The sequence below is a fragment of the Lissotriton vulgaris genome, chromosome 1_1, assembly GCF_964263255.1.
Source record: "Lissotriton vulgaris chromosome 1_1, aLisVul1.2, whole genome shotgun sequence".
In the NCBI taxonomy this organism is placed as follows: Eukaryota; Metazoa; Chordata; class Amphibia; order Caudata; family Salamandridae; genus Lissotriton; species Lissotriton vulgaris.
The window spans coordinates 1,695,968,952-1,695,989,985 of record NC_141685.1 but is presented as its reverse complement, the minus strand read 5'-3'; the positions used below and the strand labels follow the sequence as shown (position 1 = coordinate 1,695,989,985).

General features: G+C 47.0%; 1 protein-coding gene across 1 annotated transcript in view; it reads right to left on the bottom strand.

Moving 5' to 3' along the window:
• The window catches only part of TASOR2 (transcription activation suppressor family member 2), a 911,282-nt gene that overhangs the window by 55,891 nt on the left and 834,357 nt on the right, over positions 1-21,034 (bottom strand). The window lies entirely within an intron of this gene.

The following is a 21,034-nucleotide window of genomic DNA, read 5'->3' as shown; positions in this document are numbered from 1 at the left end:
TCTTGCAAGACTAGCCTAAAGAGCAGTCCTTGAAGCCACAAGATCAAGTTGCTTACTTTTGGTAACGCATTATCTGGTAGAGACTCTATCTAGCTGCAGTTTCCCTACCATTGATTTTTCCTGGCCTTAGGCTGGATCCGGAAACCTTTGCTAAGCAATACCCCATGCGCGCGACTTTGGGTGGTGTTTCTGCGTTGGTTATGAGGTTGTGGTGCCTATATAGGCGCCACCCAGGTGAGCGGACGTCAGTATTTTTCGTTTTTTCTATGCCAGAAATGCAGAGCCACAAAGTAACGGACTTTGTTGCATTCAAAACTAGGGCCCTGAAAGGGGAGAACAACCTAGTGCTACAAAATCAGTCTGCAAAGCGGGAGGCATGGGTGGGGCTGTAAGGAATCTGCAGCTAGACTCTACCTGATAATGCGTTACCAAAGGTAAGTAACTTGTTCTTTTGATGGAGACTTCGTGCAGCAGATTCCTTACCTTTAAATAAGATACCCAAGCCATACCATTCCGGCGGTGGGTTGCGGACTCATATCCTAAACAAGTCTTGCAGGACTGAATGGGCAAAATGTCCTGACGTACCTGACCATCAAGGAAGTGATGCTTTGCGAACATGTGCAAAGAAGCCAACGTTGCTGTCTGACAGATGTCTTGGACTGGGACACCCCGGGCCATTTTCGCAGCCTTACCACTGGTGGAATGGGTCCTTAATCACTCAGGGGGCTACTTCTTCGCCAAGGCATAACATATCTTGATGCAGAGAATGACCCAGCGAGAAATTGTATTTTCTGCACTGGCCTTCTCTTCTTTGCTCTCACGTATCCCACAAAGAGCTGGACATCCACCCGAAACTCTTTTCTGTGGTCAAGGTAGAACGACCACGCTCTTTTTGGGTCCAGCAAGTGGAGACGCTTCTCTCCCTTAGAGTGATGTGGGGGAGCAAAGAAGGTGGGCAGAGTGACAGACTGACTAAGATGGAATGGGGTCACAACCTTAGGCAAAAAGGAAGCCCTGGCCAAGACCATCAGATCCCGGAAGGAAGCCCTGGTGCGAAGCACCACCTTGTCCGGAAAGGACATAAGATAGGGAGGCGAGCAAGATATCGCCTGCAACTCACTCTCCCTCTGGGCAGATGTAATCGCCACAAAGAAAGCTGTTTTGATGGTCAACAGCCAGAGGGGACAATTGTGCAAAGGTTCAAAGGGAGCACATATTAGATAGGTAAGAACCAAAATTAAGTTCCCACTATGGCATAACAAAGGGTGTGGGAGGAAACAAGTGAGCCAGCCTTTTTAGAATTCTATTTACAATAGGAGACTTAAAGAGAGAGGGCTGGTCTGGCAGACGCTAAAAAGCAGACAGAGCAGCAAGTTAACCCTTGAGAGTTCCCAAGGCAGATCCCAGCTGGGCAAAGGTTAGAATGATTAAAAGAAGCAGAAAGAAGGTCAATGGAACTTTCTGTACAGTATAATACAAATTTCTGCCAACAACAGGCGTATACCGTCTTAGTTGATGGCCGCCTGGCCACTAGAATAACGTTACAGACTTCAGGAGGAAGGTCAAAAGCTATCAACTGTCACCGCTCAATCTCGACGCATGGAGGCACAGAGTTGACACGTTCGGGAAGAGCACCCTCCTCTGCTGTTGCGCCAGAAGATCCTCCTGAAGGGGTAGTTGATCGGAGGATCGATACTCATTCTCAGAAGCTCTGGATACCAGACTCTCCTCGCCCAGTGCGTCGCTACAAGAATGACTTGGGCTTGGTCGCTCCTGATCTTCTTCAGAACCCTGGCCAGGAGTGGTATGGGTGGAAAGGCATACAACAGGCCTGAGTTCCACTTGCGGCAAAAAGCATCACCGAGCGATAGCCGCTTTGGAAACTCCAGAGCGCAGTACCGCTGACACTGACGTTGTCTTCGGAGGCAAATAAATCTAACCAAGGTTCTCCCTACTGCTGAAATAGACCTTGCGCCACCTCCGACTGGAGATGTCACTCGTGATCCGCTAGGCATCGAAGGCTGAATTTGTCCGCCCTGGCGTTCAGAGAAACCAGCAAGGTGTTGAACCACCAGGGTTATGCCCTGCTGTTCCAGCCATGTCCAGAGACGCGGGGCTTCTTGACAGAGGGTCCATGACCCCACCCCGCTCTGCTTGTTGCAGTACCATATGGAGATAGTGTTGTCCGTTACCACCTGCACTAACTTCCCCTTGACCAAGGGAAGAAATGCCTTCAATGCCATTCGAATTGCTAAAAGCTCCAACAAATTTATGTGGAGCCTGTCTCCGCCGGAGACCATTGTCCCTTGATCTCCACCTCTCTCAGGTGGCCGCCCCATCCCAGAAGTGATGCATCTGTCACGAATGTGAGATCTGGTTGAGGAGGGAGAGGTGTCTGCTGTTGACCCAATCATGGTTCCTTAACCACCACTATCTATCGCAGTTCCTTCTGAGATCTGAACCACGTCGGTGAGATTTCCCCGATGCTGTGCCCATTGGAACTTCAAGCCCCACTGCAGAGCCTGCATACGCCATCTGCGTGTCTCAACATTAGGATGCAGGAGGCAATGAGGCCCATTAACCTCAGAGTCACTCTCACCGAAATCCAGGATAGAGGCTGAAATATCAGAATCATAACCTGAATATCCTGGACTCGCTTCTCCGGAGGATAAGCCCTAAACTGCACTGTGTCCAGAACAGTTCCGATGAAAGGGAGTGTCTGAGAAGGAGTCAGGTGTGACTTCAGCATGTTTATACAGAACCCCAGTAAATGCAGAAAGTTTGCTGTAGTCTGAAGGTGGGAGACGACAGCCTGGGGTGAGGACGCCTACAAGAGCCAGTTATTGAGGTTGGGGAAGACTGACACCCCTAACCTGGGCAGCTGAGCTGTGATCACTGCCATTACCTTGGTAAACACCAGAGGGGCACTGGTAAGGCCAAAGGGGAGCACAGTAAACTAAGTGCTTGTGGCCTACCCTGAACCGCATTATGGGAATAAGAAAATACGCGTCCTGCAGGTCCAACGCTACCATCCAGTCTTCTTGGTCTAGGGAAGACAAGACCTGAGCCAGAGTGAGCATTTTGAATTTCTCCTTTTTGAGGAAGAGGTTGGGGGGCTGAAGATCTAAAATGGGTCGTAACCCCTTGTTGTTCTTCGGAATCAAAGAGTCACAGGAATAACAGCCACTGCCTACTTCTGAATCAGGGACCCTTTCTATAGCTCCCTTGGCCAAGAGAGCCGTAACTTCCTCTTGAGGCAACTTTAAATGATCCTCTGTCAGCCGTTCCTGATTTGGCAGAATAGGAGGAGGAAAAGAAAGAAAAAGTAGGGAATAGCCCTTCTGAACTATCTGCAAGACCTAGTTGTCTGATGTTATGGATCTCCAGTGTGGGAGATGATGACGAATTCTCCCACCCACTGGAGTATTGTGTACGTCCTGCAGAATCAGCCTAGGATCGCTTGGAGGCTGTGGCACACAAAGTCAGAAATCCCAAAATTTGAGAACAACAAGAAGTTGAGAAAAAGCCTACCCAAAAAGTGGCAGAGGCGTAGCTCTTCCCGGATCGGTGCTTAACTGGTGCGGAAAGAAAAGAACTGATGTCTCGGTGCCTGGGTGTCGCCTATTTAGGGACCGCGATGTTATGACCGTCGCTGATGATGCCACCGACGTCATGTGGAGCCGAATGTAGCCACCCAACGTTACGCGCAAAGGGTATTGCTCAGCAAAAGTTTCCAGCTCCAGCCTGACGCCTGGGAAATTCAATGGTGAGGAACCTGCAGCTAGAAGTCTCTATCAGATTCCTAGCCATAGTTTGAGAGAGGGGTGATATGAGTTTAGAACCCATGAGTGGAGGCAGAAACAAAATAAATAGGGAGAGAGTGTACATTTTGACTCCAAAATCCCCAAAGGGATTGTCCCTAAACATGTTGAGGGTGTTGTCATTACAGAGTGGTTTACAACCATTGAGAGGGCTTGTAAAATGAGACCGTAACACCAGAGACACTGGGGCTCTCTGTGCGTGTTATTCTCAGAAAAGTGCAGGGATAGGCTACTGACACTTGGTTTGAAAGAAGTGGAGTCCTATGACTTCATGAAGGGTACCCTGATTGAGGGTTTTGGACTCACCACATAACAACACAGGATCAAGTTCAGGGAGACTCACAAAACTTTGAGCCAGTCCTGGATAGATTTTGTCGACTTCACAGTCAATACACTAGGTGGCCGCCTGAAAAACAGTAAGGTGCAAGAATTTGATGGGCTCTGTAATTTGATAACGAAGGAGCTCTTGTTAAGTAATTGTACTTCAGGAAAACTGCATTAGTACTTAGTGAACTTGAGGTTGGTCTCTCCTTAGGGGTTGGGAAGAAGGATGGCCACTGGGTGAAAACAAAGGTGTCCAGAAAAACCAAGGGAGGGTTGACCAGACAAAAAGGCTTACTGATCCTTCCCAGAGTAAAGATGTGGCATACAATGGGGAAAAACCAAAGGAGTCTTCTAAAGGCCCGAAAGAGAACTGGGTTCCCAAGAAGGAGTGGTGCCTTCTCTGTAAACAGAAGGATCATTAAACTGGGGGCTCTACTTGTTCCAAAAGGGTTACTACTAGTCCAGCACCCAGAGGGGTTACTAGTTTCAAGATGGGATCCTTGGTGATTCCTCACCGGGTCAGAGACTAGACTGAAGCTATTTTAGTCTCAGAGGATGGGGTTGCTACTGCTACCCCAGCTGTCTGGTCCAGTAACCTAGAGAAATACAAACAGAAGCCACTCATCAATGGGGTTGAAGTAGAAGTACAGACGGATACAGGTGCAAGTGTCACCATGGTGGCTGAAAAATGTGTATGCCCACAACAGTACTTAACTGGACAAACCTATCCAGTTATCAGTGCTTATAACATTACTAAGGTTCATCCAATGGCTATGGTGACCTTGCAGTGAGGAGGGGTTACTAGCCAAAAGAAGGCATTCGTGTCCTCTGCCATCCCAGTTGATTGTCTTTTTTTTTTTTTTTTTTTTTTTTTTTTTTTTTTTTATTGGAAATGATACATACATAGCTGATATTCGTATACAAGAGACATTCATCGGTTGATAAAGGACCTGTTGACAACACTTTCTACATATAGTCACAGAGATACATAACATTGTATGGTCTATCCTTGTTATTTTTCCGGCATTCCAGGTCGTGGATATAGCATTGTACAGTACACGATGGGAGCTGCACCTTTGTTACATATCTCCTCAGGGGGGGAGCCATCCTCAAGGGGCGGGTAGTCTGCTGCTTCCTAGGTTACATAGATGTGTCCTGTTCGCCAGCATCCGTGTGCGCCAGTAGGTGCTCTCCCTCGACCCCATCAACAGGCCACCTGCCGCTTTACCAGCATGAGGCCAAAGGACACAAATTTGCAATGTTTTGCCAGGATCTGTTCAGTATTGCCATGCAGCGCCACCAGAGGGGAACTCAGAATTTGTATAGAAACCATATGATCTAGTGTAGTTAAGGCCATAGTCCAGTATTCGTACACCCCTGGACACAACCAAGCTAGGTGGAGAAAGTCAGCAGATTCCGATCTCCATCTGTCACACCTGTTCGTGTCTTGAAACCCACATTTGTATAACTTTAATGGAGTGTAATAACTGCGCTGAAGAAATATATAGTGAGTGATGCCCAGACGTCTGTTTGAGGAAATTTGTTCAGTTTCCTTGCAGCAAAATTCCCATTGCTTGTCAGTGAGAGGTTGATCCAGTTTGGCTGACCGTTTTATCCCAGTTGATTGTCTGCTAGAGAATAATATGGAGACCTCAATTTGGGCTGATGTAGAGAAGAGAACCCATGTAGTCATGCTGGGAATACCTAAATGGGTTAATGTAAAAACAAGAGCACAGAGCAAAGCCCATAGTGAAAAAGAGTTCTAGAAGCCTAGAAATATGGCCCAGACCTCCAAGTGAATAGAAAGGAAGGCTGGGAAACCAACTTGCACACAGACAGAAGCTCAGGTCCCCTCTCCCCAGGGAAAATACCCGTCAGCCCTTGAGGGAACTGAACCTCAGGAACTTGGGCCTTACACAGCAAAGCTCCTAGGCCCAGTGGAACCTCTAGGGAACATTTATGCCAGGGACAAAAAACATCTCCCACTCTTGAAAGCCTGGGACAGCAGGCTGATGCACAGAAGAAATAGGATTTCAGTGAATCCTAGAGGACCTATTGGGAGGAAGGACTACTATACAGGTGGAAGATCCCAAACCTGGTGCCACTAAGAGAGTGGTAGTGCCTCAGATGTACAGGGAGTTTCCACTAACCTTAGCCCATGACATCCCCCTAGCTGAGCATCTTGGACAGACTAAAACTTGGAGTAGGTTGGTTACCCACTTCTACTGGCCAAAAATGTACAAGAAAGTAAAGGAGTTCTGTAACACTTAAGTTATCTGTCAAGCGAAAGCAAGAGAGGTAGCTAAACAAATGGCAACATAATTCCCCAACCAGTGGTTGGGGTTCCCTTTGAAAGGGTAGGGATCAACACTGTTGGCCCCCTTGACCCTCAAACATCTTCTGGCAAGAGGTTTATTCTGGTGGTAGTGGACCATGCCACCAGGTATCCTCAGGCTATTGCCCTTAGGACTGTCACTGCTCCTGCAGTTGCCAGTGATCTTTTAAGTATTTTTACTACAGTGGGATTCCTAAGGAGGTCGCTTCAGACAAAGGTACCTGAAAGCAATGTGGGGTGACTTACAAGTTCAGCACCCCATAACACCCACATACTAATGGTCTCGTTGAAAGGTTCAACAAGACCACGAAAGGTATGATTATGGGACTTCCAGACAAACTCAGAAGGAAATTAGATGTACTGTTGCCATTCCTGCTTTCCGTCTATAGAAAAGTGCCACAGAAAGAAGTGGGCTTAAGTCCTTTTGAGCTTCTGTTTAGTCATCCTGTTATAGGTCCTATAAATCTTGTGAGGGAAGGCTGGGGGAAGCCACTCAAAGAGTCAAAGCTGGACATAGTGGACTATGTACTTGGCCTTCATTCAAGGATGGTTGAGTATATGGAGAAAGTAAGCCACAACCTTGAGGCAAGCCAAGAGCTACAGAAGCAATGGTTTGACAAAAAGGCTGCACTGGTTCAATTTCAATCAGGGAAAAATGTATGGGCATTGGAGTCTGTGCCACCTAGGGCCCACCAGGACAAATGGATTGGACCCTACTCTACCCTGAGAGGAAAGGGTAGGTCACCTACTTGGTGGACCTTGGCACTTGCAGGAGTCCTAGAGGGTCATCTATGTGAATCACCTTGAACCAGGGCTGTTGTGACCATGCTCATTGTCACTGATGAGGATCAGGAAAAAGAGAGTGAACCTCTCCATGACCTCCTCTCTAACAAGCCTAAAGATGGGTCTGTTGAAGGAGTTGTCTTGTCAGACACCCTTATTGCCTAACTGCAAACTGACAGCAGGCAAGTCCTGAGCTAAATGCTGAGCTGGTCGGACAGCCTGGTCCACACACGATGTGGAGACTAAAGACAGCCTACCTGTCAAAAATAAAATGTACAGGCTGTCTGACCATGTTAAGGAAAGCATCAGAGCTGAAGTAAGCAAGACGCTGGCGCTACAAATGATTGAACCCTCTGAGAGTCCCTGGGCTAGTCCAGTGGTCCTCAAAACTCATTCCGAGAGAGGTAAAGCAGAGCTGAGGTCTTGCGTGAACTACAGGGGTCTCAATGCAGTCACCAAGACTGATGCTCACCCTATTCCAAGAGCAGATAAACTGATGGACAGGTTGGGTGCATCAAAGTTTCTCAGAACGTTTGACTTAACATTAGGGAATTGGGAGATTGGTCTCACCCCAGGAGTCAAAGAGAAATCAGTATTCTCTACCCCCAGATGAGCATTACCAGTATACTGAGATGCCATTTGATTTAAAGAATGCCCCAATCATTCTTCTATAGGGTGGTGAATAAAGTCCTGGCAGGGCTGGAGTCTTTTAGTGTAGCATAACTTGATGATATTGCTGTTTATAGCTCCACTTGGCAAGATCACCTGATCCACCTTGGAAAGGAACTTGAGGCCCTGCAGAAGGCAGGCAGGTCTCACTATCAAGGTAAGTAAGTACCAGATAGGATCAGTTGTATACTTTGGCCACCTTGTAGGTGGAGGCCAGGTTCAATCCTTACAGCCCAAGATACAGACTATTCTGGATTGGGAGGCTCCAACAACCAGACTCATGTCAGGGCTTTCTTTAGATTGACTGGGTACTACAGGAGGTTTGTGAAGGGGTATGGTACTATTGTGGCACCCCTCACAGAATTGACTTTCAAAAAGCAACCAAAGAAGTGAACTGGACAGTGAGCTGTCAAAAAGTGTTTGACACTCTGAAGGAAGCAATGTGCTCAGCACCAATTTTAAAGGCTCCAGATTATTCATAGAAGTTCATTGTTCAGACTGATGCTTCGGAGCATGGGATAGGAGCAGTCCTATCCCAAACCAACAATGATGGCCAGGATTCAACTGTTGTTTGTATTAGCAGAATCTTACTCCTCCAGAGAGCAGTGTAGCAGTGCCATTGAGGGGGAAGAGTTATCCCTGTCTCCCTGCAGAGGTTCTAGATGCTAGACACTCCAAGAGCCCCCCTGCACCAATACCCTGAGTAACAGGGTGCTTGAATAAAAACAAAGCTTGTATTTGTCCAGCCCGGACACCACTGCTGTGTTATGTTATGTTATGTTAATAACACTTCTATAGCGCACAGATGCCCCAGCAAAGGGGCGTCCCAGCGCTTCTGGAAGGGAATCCAGACACAACACAACAGAAAGATGGAGGAAGCACACAAGACAGAATCCTAAGAGGGATGGGGGAACAGATGCGTTTTGATGGCTCTCCTGAATTTCAGCAGCTCATCCATTTCGCGGATGTGGGACGGTAAAAAATTCCACAGCTTCGCAGCCAGGACTCGGAAGGAACGTCCTCCCGCTCTGCATAATCGAAATCGCGGAACCACAGCCAAGTTTTGGCCCATGGATCTCAAAGGGCGCAGGGGAAAATAAGGCTTCAAGAGATTGTCAAGAATCGGGGGGAAGCCATCTTGAGAATCTTAAACGACAAGCATAGTGCCTTAAAATGGATCCTCTGTGCCACCGGCAGCCAACGAAGAGAGCGGATGGTACTCTCAGCAGAGCAGAACCTCGGTAGCCCCACCAGGGCTCTGGCTGCAGCGTTCTGAATACGTTGCATCCGCGTGATTTCAGCCTGGTTGGCACCCAGCAATAATGAGCTGGCGTAATCAAGCCGTGATAATATAGATGCTTGGATGACCAGCTGCCTGGTTGAGGCATCAAAGAATCTCAGGATAGGTCTCAGCCCTCGTAAGATGCCGAAACAGTTGGCCGCTACTTTTTTCGTGTGGCCACAAAAGTTGAGGGCCGGGTCAAGCCAAACCCCCAAGTTCTTTACCTCTGTCACTGGGGTAGGGGTTACACCCAACTCAGGGGGCCACCACTTATCATCCCAGAGATCCGCTCGCTTACCCACTATCATGACCTCCGTTTTTTTGGCGTTAAGCTGGAGACAGTTGGTGTTCATCCAGCTGGCCACTGCCAGGAGTCCTTCCCGAAATCTGGGAGCATCACGATCGGAGTCACCACTTAGGGTGACCGCCAGCTGGGTGTCGCCAGCGTAAAAGGCCATGGTCAGACCCCAATGCTTGACGACATCAGCTAGCGGCCTCACATAAAGATTGAATAATGTGGGGCTCAAAGACGAACCCTGAGGCACACTCAGATCCAGGGGATAGAGTTTGGACTCAAATGGTGGAGTGGCAACCTTGAAGGTCCGATCAGATAGGAAGGAGGGCAACCAATCGAGAGCAGTGCCCTCAACCCCTGCCTCTCGTAGACGTTGAAGTAGAATTCTGTGCGAAACCGTGTCAAACGCGGCACTTAGGTCGAGAAGTATCAGTGCCGCAGTCTGACCGCACTCGAGCACAGAACGAAGATGTTCCGTCATAGAGAGCAGGGGGGTTTCCGTGCTGTGGCCCGCACGGAACCCGTTCTGGGAAGGGTCCAGAATACATTCCCTCGCAAGATGTTTAGTCAGCATGACGCTTCCGCAATTTTCGCGGCCCAAGGAAGGAGAGAGATAGGGCGATAACTCTCAAGTTTAAGGGGGTCCAGGGTGGACTTTTTGAGTATTGGTGTCACAACGGCCTGTTTCCACTTTATCGGGACAATGCCCGAAGTGACTGAGAGATTAATGAGGTGGCATATTGGAGGCAGGCAGGCAGGCAGCAGCTGATTCTCTAAACTGGGCAGGCTCCAGTGGATCCTCTGGTGAGCCTGATTTAATTTTAGAAGACAGTTTATGGAATGCCTCCATCGACAAACTGGGTAATGAGGATAAAGCCTCACCTATGGTAAGTGTGGAACTGGAGGGTTCATCTCCCTGATTAGTGGTGGGAAAGGCGCGATAAATGGCTTGAACCTTTTCAAACCGACCTGCATAAGGAGGGATGTCAGGACCCACGAGACCCACAACGATAGTAGCCCTGCTGTCTTGTTTTTCCTTCCCTCTACAGGTGATGTGAGAACCTTGAGAGATTCAAACAAAAGTAGCCAGCGAGCCAAACACCTTTGCACCAGACCCCACTGCCCGGGTTCACGAATCCGGACTGTCTCCATTGGCCTAAAGGTCCTCATGATCTGAACCCTTCTCTGGGCTCCCACTGACTTTTCCCTAACTCCCTTCTTGCAGCCTCTTTGTTTCAGGTACCTTTGACTTCAACAGTGTAGTCTCGAGGCTACCATCCCGACCAGCACCTCCTCACCCAGACATGCCAGGGCAGGTAAACCGAAACTGCTAGTGATGCTTTGGACTCGGCCCGAATCCCTTAAATCCTAAAGCGCACCTCCGTACATCAACCGCAAGTATATTTTTGCTGTGTATGTTTTTCCGCCCATAGGATAACAGTACTGCGTTCGAGGCTCATATCTCTAAAATAGTTATTTGAGCATTTTTACTGTTTTCTTATAAAATCGATAACTTGAAAGTACTTACCTGATTCAGAAGATTTTGGTGTCTGAATTCATACTAAAATGTGTTCTCTTTCTAAATTGGTCTTGGATTTCTTCTTGAGTGTGTTTCTCATGTATCGACTCCTGCTTGACCATACTACCATAAATAGAGCACTTGGGATTATTAAAGTAACCCCTGTAAACTAATAAGGGTTGTGTGGACCTTTTGCATGGTGTGCTCTTACATTGCTACTAATACATCAAAAGCTAGTTTCCTACACCAAACCCTCAGGGGTTGCTTCCTGGCCAGTGCGTACCAGATTTTAATGCAAAGCACGATCCATCGGGAGATGGCCTGCTTCTGCACATACCGCATGAAGAGTTGGTTGGTCCACACGGAACTCTTTCATGCGGTCACAGAAGAATGACAATGTTCTTTTTGGGTCCAGTTGGTGAAGTCGAAGGGATGGGTAGCTTACATGAAAGGAAGTAACTAACTGGGGAGAGAATGTGGCCTAACGGCTTGGGAGGTCGACCTCGGAGCGGGGACCCGGGTTCGAGTCTCGGCAGGGATGCTCAACATTCTGTGATTCTGGGCAAATGACTTAATCTCTCCATGCCTAACAAAACGAATGTGTCCATGTCTAACGTAACTGTTGCTCACGTAAAGCGCTCTGATACCTTTGGGTCTAGTTCGCCATATATAAAACTCCACAAAAAAACCCTTTTAGTAGAAAGGAAGTTCTAGTTGGTAGATCTAGTTGTCTGGGTGGATGTTCAGTTATGGAGGCTTGGATGACAAAGACTGAAGCTCAATGACCCTCCAGGGCAGGTACTATTGCCACCAGGAAGGCAGTCTTGATGGTAATGAGCCTGAAAGGACAGTTGTGCAAGGGGTCAAAGGGAGCGCACATCAGGAATGTCAGGACCTGATTAAGATACCACTGAGGCATGACAAAAGGAGAAGGAGGAAACATATGTTGCAAACCTTTCAAGAACCTGTGTACAATAGAGGATTTGAATAGTGATGGTTGGTCAGGAAGCCACAGAAAGGCTGAGATATCAGAAAGATAACCGTTTAAGGTGCCCAGAGCAGAGCCATGCCGGGCAAGGGAAAGAATAAAGTGAACCTCAGACAGGGGAGCAGAAAGGGGGTCAACCCGCTTTTCTGCACACCACAAATTTGCCCCAATTGCAGGCGTATACTGTTTTAGTGGAGAGATGCCTGGCTGCCAGGATCACATCGCAGACATCGGGCTGTAGGTCGAAGGCTTTTAACAGAAGGTAATTTCGAAGGGCCCGCCTGATCGGAGGATTGAGGGCCATGCATAAAAGCTTGGGATAGCAAAGTGTCCGAGCCCAGCCCGGAGACTAGAATGATTTGGGCCCTGTATTTCCTGATCTTCTTGAGAACTCTGGGCAGGAGTGGTATGGGCAGAAATAGGTACAGGAGGCCTGAGCTCCACTAGAAAGGAAAAGTGTCTCTGAGCAAGAGTCACCTTGAAAGCTCCAGTCTGCAGAACTGCTGACATTTAACGTTCTAGCCTGCGGGTCCCATACTCACTGTGCCACTTGATTCAAGCTAGCCTGGCTGATGTGGGGTGATACCCCGAAACCAGTCCCAGGATGCTTGTTTCTGGTCCAGGGAGGACCTGATCTGGCCATTCAGGCTGGACTGTTCCTATGAGCAGAAGGGTCAAGACTGGTTTGCATGTGACTGGGTCCAAACTGGGGTGGCATGTGGAGCAAAAAAAACAATGGCTTAAACCCAGATCTGTGATTGGGGGTAAATGTTTGCATTGTTCAGTATTTTGTTCCTCATTTGTTACTTCTCCATTTTTAGGAGGGCCATGTAAGCACTGATCAGTGTTTATGGCAAGGCAGAGTCCTGGGCATCAAGAAACTGATAAAGTATATTCTGGAGAAAAATTGGAGGGGTTCTGTAAGAACGACTCAAACCATGGCAAATCAATTCTTATGAAGTGTCACCAAAGATATGTATGTTGTAAACAGGTTGAGTTGATGTATTTGAATGAATGCAACTATTGAATCAATCTAGCAATCAATCTATTTACAAATCAATTTGATAAAGACTGGAGTGGTGCTGGCTGTTATCTAAATGTTAGAATCAGTAAAATGAATCTTAAGTCTTTCACTTGAAATGCAAATGGCCTGGCGCATGAAATAAAAAATGCAACATTTCCAATATTTGTATTGACTTAGGATGGATGTAGCATTGCTCAAGGAGTTCTTTCATCTAAAGATAAACTTAACTTATTCTAAAACACCTCCCAATTATTTGGTTAAAAGATACCAAATGAATTGGTCAGATGCCTAAACTGCAGTAAGGCAGCCTCTTAGTTTATTTGAGCAAGGTTTTGAGGCATTACAAAAGTGTTGGACATTTTTATGCAGCATTTTAATCGGAAATTGATGGAGATAAATTCTAAGAAGCATGGTGACAGGAAATGGAAAAATTACTCCACGATTTTGTATGCATTTAATCAATGCTATAGACTGACGGCTACCTTCGGTGACTTTCATATGCACATACAATTACATATTTGGTACAATGATAAGCAAAAAGACATGGATGTAAGCACATCTTGATAAAGGATTACTGTAGTCTAGTTAAATACCTCAACCTTTAAAAGATGAATCAAGTCTGTGACTTCTGTGTGGACTGTTCCACCAAGTAATGGCCTTTTTGCATACATGCCAGTACGCTACACATCATCTTGCCATTATCATAATGGGGCTTTTTTTAAGTTAGATATATATTGAATGTTCCTCAGTCTGTTTTTTTAATATCACTCTGACTCAGCTTTCCATCAATTTATTTAAGACATAAATGCACCTCCTTCTGGCTGCCTTACAGCAAATGAAGGATCTAATACACGCAAAAGAAATAGCTCATATCACTGTTCAGTACAGAGAGTTTGTGGGTGGCCCAGTGGTAATCAATTGGGTCCTACTGGTTTAAGCTTTCCTTCTGCTAGATGGTTCATGGAGTAAGCCTTGGTTTTGGGGAAGTCGTAGAGTAATGACTCTTGCCATGGAGGCCGATGCCGAGCAAACTATGGCTTGTAAGGATGAATTTCATCCTGTTGACTGAATACTTAGGGATTTGTGCATACTTTTGTTAACAGTATAAATGCAGCCAGGGCTATTACTAAACACATTTTCCAATTTGAAGAGGTCAAACCTTATACATTCACTATCAATATTGTTGAACTTCTTTGCTAAACCTGAAACCAGCAAAATATTTTATAAGGATAACGACTTAGAGAACGTTATTGTCATGTAGCATGGACTGCAGATTAGCACCCTAGAATGGCTGTGGTACATTTTAAAAAGGCTGGACTTTTGTGACAATTACAGGAAGTACTGACTGTTATCCAGTATTGGGGTATCTTTCATAGATTCACATGCCTGAATCATTCCCCGTCGTCGAGGCGGGAGTCCCACGGTAAATTATATATATATAGCAGTGCCTAAAAACCATTAGTAGTAGGCTAAAAAAGGATATAGGCCCAACTAGGCCCAAAACTTAGCAGCCTATCTACCTCATTATGTAAAAAGAACTGAAAATGTAGCCTCAGCCAATCAGCTAACCTCACCCTCTAGAACCTTCCCAGCCCAGGCAGTTCTCCTCAGATTTTCACCGCACTTCGTGTGTAAGGGAGTCTCCCAAGTGCCTCCTTAGTTTTCTTCAGAAATTTCTTCAATTCTTTCAAGATGTCGGAAAAGAAGGCTTTATTCAAGGCCTGTGCTTCATGCTTCAAGAAGAGAGTTCACGTGGACGACGAGCACTCGGACTGTATTTATTGTTTGCATCCTTCACATGTTGTGAAGGATTGCAGGATATGTCGAACCTTCCCTCCTAAGACCAAAAGGGATAGAGAGGCGAGAGTTCTTTTGTGGCTGAAGTCGTCTGTCAGAGATGACGAGGACAGAGCCTCTACTTCAAGTAAGAGAGCCAGTTCCAAAGAGAGGTGTTCCCCTGAGAGATTGAAAAAATCTAAGTTCTCTCATAAACCCTCTGAATCCACAAGGAGTGCTGCGTCAACAGAGTCTTCTACTGTGAGTACAGTCCGCACTAAAGCTGTCACTTTAGTGTCTTCTCTCACTGTTACCACCTATTCTACGTCTTCTACTTCTTCAAATACTGTCTCCACCTCAGCAATTACTTCTCCTGTGATGTCCGTCATGGCCTCTTCTTCTGAGACAAGATCGTCAAGGAAAAGCGCGTCGTCGACGAGTCTACCGTCGACGACCACATCACCATCTTTGAAGCGCTCGTCATCGCTTCCGTCGACGCTCTCGTCGACGGCTCCCCCGTCGACGAAGACTTCCTCTATCCCGTCAACGAAGACCCAGTCGACGAAGATCCCGTCGACGAAGATCCCGTCGACGAAGACCCCGTCGACGAAGACCCCGTCGACGAAGACCCCGTCGACGGAGGGCCCGTCGACGAAGGGCCCGTCGACGAAAGGCTCGTCGACGAAGACCCCGTCGACGACAAGCCCGTCGACGACAAGCACGTCGACGAGGTTTTCTGCTCCGTCGACGACTAGCTCGACGACGAAGAGTCCGTCGTCGGATCCGTCCACTAGAACGCCTTCCAAGAAGTCTTCCTCCATGATTACAATACCTGTGACGATACCGTCGACGACAATATCGGCAACTCACGCATCTGTTTCTCTAATGCCATCGACAGCAGCGCTGGCATCTTTGAATGTACCATCTACGCATTTGTTGCCCACATCTCCGGTTAGGGTGCAGTATACCCATTTTCAGATGAAATCTTTTCAGAGACAGAGTTACTCTCATTTGTCTCCCCTCTTGCCTTCGCATATCTTGGAAAATTATGTGGAAGCAGATTCGGATAATGAAGAGGATGATGATGATGATGATCCTTTTGGAGTGGCTCATCACCCTTCCCAGTTGCACATAAAATATCAAGAGGATGAGGATGATGATGAGGTTCATTACTATCAGGAAAATTTGGCTACTCCTTATCATCAGGAGCAACAACACACAGAAGACACGACTCATCTTCCGTCTGTTCTAGTACAGGATTTGCAGGCCATGCTGGCCGATTATCGTCAGAGGTTTCCACCAACTCTGCCTACTCCAAATACTGTGCCAGAGGACATGCCAGTACATCCACCGCCACATCCTTCACACTCTCCAAGGCAGGATGTTGGCCCCGGGACTGGAGACCAGAATGTTGACATCTCATCTCCAGATGAGGATGAAAGGGAGGAGGGGGAACTTCCGGATTCCACGCCTACGGAACCATGGAATGATTACGTCATTCCTATGCCCTCTCCTAATATGCCAAAACCCTCAGATTCTCCGCCAGAAGACATAGGAGGTTTTCATAACATCATGCACCGGGCGGCTGCTCGATTTGCAATCACAGTTTCGGTTGAACAAACCGACTGTTTTCTTCATGATTTTAAAGAAGGGTATAGAAGGGTGTCCAGGTCTATCCCTATCATTGATTATATCTGGAAAGAAGGGATTGATATTATGAAGACGCCAGCATCCATCCCGGCGGTTCTTCCAAGAGTCGACAAAAAGTACCGAGCACCACCGGACACTCCTTCATGTTTGATTGGTCATCCGCGTCCTGACTCAGTGATTTCACAAGCGGCTCAACAACGATCCAAAAATCCGGTTGCACCTCTTTCAACGCCTCCAGACAAAGAGGGCAGGAGATTGGATGCAATTGGAAAGAAGTTCTCGGCTAATGCCGCTGCTACTGTCAAAATTGCTAATTCTTTGGCAATTTTAGCACGGTACGACAGACAAATGTGGTCAGATCTGTCGGAGTTCATCAGTTTGGTTCCCGATGACCGTGTTGAAGAGGTCAGGAAGGTTGTCTTGGAAGGCGAGCGGGCAGCTTCTGAAATTATCGATTGCGCCCTCGATGTATCTAATACAGCCTTTAGACAATTGGCCGGAGCGGCAGTTCTTAGAAGGCAAGGATGGCTCAAGGCGACTTCTTTCAGACCTGAGGTCCAAACCAAAATACTGGACATGGCCTATAATGGCGAGTTATTGTTTGGCAAGCACATAGATGAAGCATTGCTTGCGATAAAAACGGATACTGATACGGCCAAATCGCTTGGTGCACTACAGTATAAGCGAGGTTTTTTCAGAGGAGCAAGAGGCCGGGGGTTTTCCTCAAGAGGACACTATCAAAATCAGCAAAACCGCCAGTATCAACCTCAAAATAAACCGTACTACCAGCAGTCCTATCGGCAGTCATCGTCAGCGGGTTTCTCTCGTCAAGGAGGGAAACGACGTTCTAACTACCAGGGACGTGATTCAAATAAACGCCAGTGAGTTTTGCCGGACACCATCCTCCCTTCCCTCCCTCCCCGTGGGCGCCAAGATTTCCGCCTTTTATCAGCAGTGGCGGAAAATAACTTCAGATCAGTGGGTTCTGGACATAGTCAAACACGGACACACTCTGGAGTTCTTGCAGAAACCTCCAACATTACCGCCCAGGGGTCCCCCCCCTCCTCGTCTTCATTTGTTATACATGGAAGCCATGAAAATGCTGCACAAAAATGCGATAGAGAAAGTCCCAACATCCCAGAAAAATCAGGGGTTTTATTCTCGCTTCTTCCTTGTGGAAAAGGTTTCAGGAGAGTGGCGTCCAATTCTGGATCTACGAAACTTAAACACATATCTGAAAAAGCAGAGTTTCCGCATGGTGACACTCACGGATGTCCTCAATTGCCTCATGGAGGGAGATTTCATGGCTTCCCTGGATATGGAAGACGCTTACTTTCACATTCCAATTCATCCAAACCACCGCAAGTATCTGAGATTCACAGTGGCTGGTGTCCATTTTCAATTCAAGGTGCTCCCTTTCGGCCTGAAGTCCGCACCAAGAATCTTTACCAAGACTCTAGTCCCAGTTGCGGCTGCGTTGAGGTCACAGGGAATCCAAGTATTCCCGTACCTCGACGATTGGTTAATAAAGAGTCCGACGAGGACTTCAACAAGGCAATCGGTCAAGAGTGCTCTGTCAATGTTCTCGAATCTGGGTTTGACCCTCAACGCCAAAAAATCTCAACTTCAACCCAGCCAAATTCTGACGTTCCTGGGAGCAGTACTAGACACCTCTCAGTGCAAGGCCTTCTTGACCCAAATTCGTCAGGACAAGATCTCAAAGCTGGCAAGCCAAATACGGTCAAAAAAGTCTCTTTCGGTCCGACAGTTTGTTTCCCTGCTAGGGATGTGTTCCTCCGCACTCCATCTAGTCCCACTGGCTCGACTCAGAATGAGGCCTCTCCAGGAGGAATTGCATCGACAATGGCGGCAGATAGACGGATCTTTCGAGGACCGTATCAAGGTCACGCCCAAGATAAAACAAACTCTTCTGTGGTGGGCGGCAAAGAACAATTTATCTCCAGGGCTCACTTTTCTTCAGACTCTACCAGAATTTACTCTAACGACAGATGCCTCCATGGAGGGTTGGGGAGGTCATCTCCAGGACCTTCAGGTGCAGGGACGGTGGTCCCATCAGTACAAGCACAAACACATCAACTGCCTCGAGTTGAGGGCAATTTTCCTGTCCCTGCGAGCTTTCCTGCCAAGAATTGCAGGCTCTGCAGTGCTGGTGCGCACGGACAACACCACCAGCATGTTTTACGTAAACAAGCAAGGGGGCACAAAATCTCTGGCCCTGTCTCTTCAAGCGCAGGAAATGTGGGAATGGTTACTCCACCACAAAATTTCCCTCAGAGCGGAACATGTTCAAGGAATTCAGAATTCTCTGGCCGACGATCTCAGCAGATCATTCACAGGATGTCACGAGTGGGAACTAGAACAACGCCAAGTGGAAACAATCTTCCAGCTCTGGGGCACACCAACGCTGGACCTGTTTGCCACGCAACAGAACAGCAAATGCATATACTTTGCCAGCAGGTTCCACCAGCAAGGATCGAGGGGAAATGCCCTGTTGATGAGGTGGACCGGAATCTTTGCATATGCCTTCCCGCCGATTCCTCTCATCCCAAAGGTTCTACAGAAAATGAAGAGAGAGCGTTGCTCTCTAATCCTAATTGCTCCTCGCTGGCCGAGGCAGTATTGGTTCCAGGAGCTTCTGATACTCTCCCATCAACCTCCACTGCGCCTCAAGCCGACGCTTTCAATGCTGACAAGGGAGGAAGGACAAATACTTCATCCAGATCCTCAGTCGCTACACTTGCACGCCTGGCTCCTGATTTCTTAGAGTTTAAGGACCTAGAGATTTCTCCAGACTGTAGAGCTGTTCTATCTCAGGCTCGTGCACAGTCTACCATCAGAACTTATCGCTTCAAATGGAAGAGATTCTGTTTATGGTGCGGAGAGCATGACGTCCATCCACTACAGGCTCCTCCAGAGAAGATTCTGCCTTATCTGCTGTCTCTAGCCAGATCAGGTCTCGCTTTTTCTTCTATCAAAGTTCACCTTGCTGCCATATCCAGATTCAGGAAGAGTTACAACAAACCATCTTTGTGTTCTTCTTCTTTGATTAAACAGTTCCTTAAAGGATTGTTTCGCGTTTTCCCTCCAGTGCGGCCTCCTCCTCCTGAGTGGGATCTCAATATTGTGTTATCTCAGTTGCTGAAAAGGCCTTTTGAACCAATTCATAAATCGGAACTTAAATTCTTGACTTGGAAGGTGGCTATTCTGTTAGCCCTCACTTCAGCCCGGAGAGTAAGTGAGATACAAGCGTTCACTATATCAGAACCTTTCCTACATTTTTCAAAAGATTGTGTGACACTTAGAACTCATCCTAAGTTTATTCCCAAAGTTCCGACCCAGTTTCACATCAACCAACCGGTGAAACTCAAGACTTTCTTTCCAGACCCAAAGACTCCAGCTGAAAGGATGCTGCATTCCTTGGATGTCCAAAGATGCCTCAAATTCTATTTACAAAAGACAAAGGATTTACGCAAATCTACCCAACTGTTTGTGGCTTATGGTCAAGCTGCACGTGGTCAGGCAGTGACGAAGGCAACTATAGCCAGATGGCTTTCCTCTGTCATTGTCTTCTGTCATGAGAAAGCGAACAAGCCCCTGAAAAGAACGGTTAAGGCGCATTCCACCAGGATGATGTCAGCGTCTACAGCCCTTTTTGCAGGGGTGTCCCTGGAAAACATCTGCCGTGCTGCTACATGGAAAAGTGTGCATACTTTTACCAAGCACTATTGCCTGCAGCCGGTGCTACATGAAGATACGTCAGTGGGAGAAGCAGTGTTACAGCATCTTCTTCACTGAGGTCAGCCTGTTATGGTTTTTTCTTGTTTCTATTGCTATATGTGTGCTAATATACTGTTTTAATGCTCTGTATATAGATATATATATTTTATATGAAGGTATTGTCATGATTTTGCATATGTATTGGAATATGTTATTGCTCTAGTACCTTCCAGGTTGTGTGGGGATATATGGTTTGGATTGTCTCCCACCTTCCTCTACCGACAGTTATGGTTATTACTGCTTGCTACTCTGATTCAGGCATGTGAATCTATGAAAGATACCCCAATACTGGATAAGAAAACAAGTTACTTACCTGTAACTACAGTTATCCAGTATTGGTATCTTTCATAGATTCACATGCACCCACCCTCCTCCCCGGCAAGGCAGTTCTTATTATGGATACTACTTCTCACTTGTGCTGGGAAAATCTGAGGAGAACTGCCTGGGCTGGGAAGGTTCTAGAGGGTGAGGTTAGCTGATTGGCTGAGGCTACATTTTCAGTTCTTTTTACATAATGAGGTAGATAGGCTGCTAAGTTTTGGGCCTAGTTGGGCCTATATCCTTTTTTAGCCTACTACTAATGGTTTTTAGGCACTGCTATATATATATAATTTACCGTGGGACTCCCGCCTCGACGACGGGGAATGATTCAGGCATGTGAATCTATGAAAGATACCAATACTGGATAACTGTAGTTACAGGTAAGTAACTTGTTTTCGTAGCACAACTCTGTTGACTTTGGTTATGGATTATATGCTTCATGGCCATCA